This window comes from Oratosquilla oratoria, chromosome 19 (genome assembly GCF_046742065.1).
Source record: "Oratosquilla oratoria isolate Oo_2021 chromosome 19, ASM4674206v1, whole genome shotgun sequence".
Taxonomy (NCBI): Eukaryota; Metazoa; Arthropoda; class Malacostraca; order Stomatopoda; family Squillidae; genus Oratosquilla; species Oratosquilla oratoria.
In genome coordinates, this window is record NC_134795.1 from 53,591,906 (window position 1) to 53,594,405 (window position 2,500).

The 2,500-nt window shown below is 32.7% G+C and overlaps 1 protein-coding gene across 7 annotated transcripts in view; it reads right to left on the bottom strand.

Annotated features, from left to right (window-relative positions):
• The window catches only part of LOC143035893 (uncharacterized), a 436,538-nt gene that overhangs the window by 188,022 nt on the left and 246,016 nt on the right, over window positions 1-2,500 (bottom strand). The window lies entirely within an intron of this gene.

Consider the following 2,500-nt stretch of genomic DNA (forward strand, 5'->3'; position numbering starts at 1 on the left):
AGAGCCCAGAAAAAAAAACATATATGAATGCACAAAAAAAGAGAGAGAAGACCTTAGAAAGTAGTTTAGTATTACATGTAAAGATGTCCAGCAAATCTGTAAATGAAAAATCTAAACACAAAGAAAGGATACCAAGATAGAAATTGAAGGAATAGTACTTAAGAATTGAAAAAGCAAGATGAAATGTAAGTTTCCATTTCATATTCACCAAGGAAGACGATTTTCAGAGAAACAAGGGTGAAGTGAAGGACAATGTCTGAAATAACATAAAAATGAGGAAAAATTAAATGAATAAACTTCCCAAAAACATGAAGGCAAGAAAGGCTAGATGATATCTCAAATTTGGTGCTCAGTGTCCAGAGAGCCGTTTCTGGACCAAATAACCAAAATTATTGTGTTCCCGGGAAGAAAGGAAGGAACCACGGGACTGAAAATTGGCCAATGTGGTACCAATCTGGAAGTGAGCAAGCAGGGAGTATTTCTGAATTATAGATCACTGTTCTTGATCAACATGATGGGTAAAATGTATTAAAATGTGTTAAAAGATAGATGGATGAATTACTTGGAGGAAAATTAAATCCTTGTTGGCGATCAGTTTACATTTAGAAAAAAGTAACGTGTAACTAACATGTTAACATTTTATTCGAGTGCTGTCGATTTGGTGCATAAAAGACAGGGTTGGATAGATTGTGCATAAAAGGTTGATATGAACAATGCGGGATGATCTGAGGGGAACATACTTGAATAGATACAGGATTCCTGGATGGAAGACATATGCTCTCACACACACATTTACATGCTTACATATATGTCCACACACACACACACACACACACACACACACACACACACACACACACACACACACACACACACACACAAAGTTGCTTTTCCTTTGTCTGAGTATTCAGATACTTAAACACAAAATACTTACAAAGAGTCGGGGATCAGCCTCACTAATTGCCGATATATACAATTAGGATGACCCATAAGAGGTATTCAGTCCTATGAAATCCTCTTTTGTGATCCTGGCTATAGAACTCTTAGTAGTTAATGCTATCCCCACATAAAAAGACACAACTGTAAGTACTACAAGTTTTGTTCATTAATGATGTGTAACCCCACAACAGCGATTTTTGCTAAATTTACCAAAATGCGTCCAAAAGTGACCAGATTTTTACATTATTTATTTGTTTACTTACATATCTATGTGAAATTACTATGAAGTTCAGAACGGATAGAACTCTGGAAGAAACCAGGTTGAGAACAGATCAAATGTTAGAGCAAGATGCTGTAATGATTATAATTTATTTTATTTGTTTTTGTTTTGTTATCATTTGTCTGTTTGATTTTCATTTATCATTAGTTATATGTCAATTTATTATTATTTACTATTTACCTGTATGTTTATTATTAAACTATACCTATGCATTTATTTATGTTTTTATTTGTTATTTACATTATTATAGTTTTTATTGATTTTTTTTTTTCGCATCCAACCTAGATATGGACCAAAAGGTCTCCTGTCGGCATGCTCCGCCTTTGTAATCCTTTGTAATCCTTTGAGAGATTTTGGAAGCGAACGATGAGAAATGGAAAGTGAAACGAATACTTAAGAACACACGTGATAACGGGTGACAGGAAATGACGATCGTAGATAGGAGAAAGTGAACGAAAAGAAAAATATAAGAAGTCTCAGTGAAATAGATTGGAGAAATATAAAGACAATAATTCATTTCTTACTCCACAAGAGGACAAGTTTGTCATCAATAAGACGCAGTAGTTCTAAGAACCACCTTGATTATACTATCTAGAATAACCTCAACTGGAAAATACAACTAATTTATTTGATTTGTTTTATCATAATAAATCAATTAGTTTTTATTATCATTAGTTCCTCATTCAGAGGAACTCTTACATAGTAAAGATTTGAGAACAAATTTGAAGAAGCATCTTGATTAAAAAATCAAAGATAGATATGGTGCTCATGATTTGTAAGTAATTGTCAAACGTTATGATTTGTGCCAATACAGGTTCACAAAGCTTATACTGGATTTCTACTCAAACATCATGAAATTTTAACTAAAAGTTAACACTTTAAACACGGTTTATAACAGAATAATTGGAGAAATTTAGGTTTGAGGAGGAAATAGGTAGACGGTTTATAACACAAACATTGGAGAAATCTAGGTTTAAGAAGAAAATAGGTAGACGGTTTATAACACAAACATTGGAGAAATTTAGGTTTGAAGAAAATAGGTAGACGGCTTATAAGACAATAACTGGAGATATTTAGGTTTAAGAAGGAAATAGGTAGACGGTTTATAACACAATAATTGGAGAAATTTAGGTTTAAGAAGGAAATAAGTAGACGGTTTATAACACAAAAATTGGAGAAATTTAGGTTTAAGAAGGAAATAGGTGGGCGGTTTATAACACAAAAACTGGAGAAATTTAGCTTTAAGAAGGAAAAAGGTAGACGGTTTATAACACAATAATT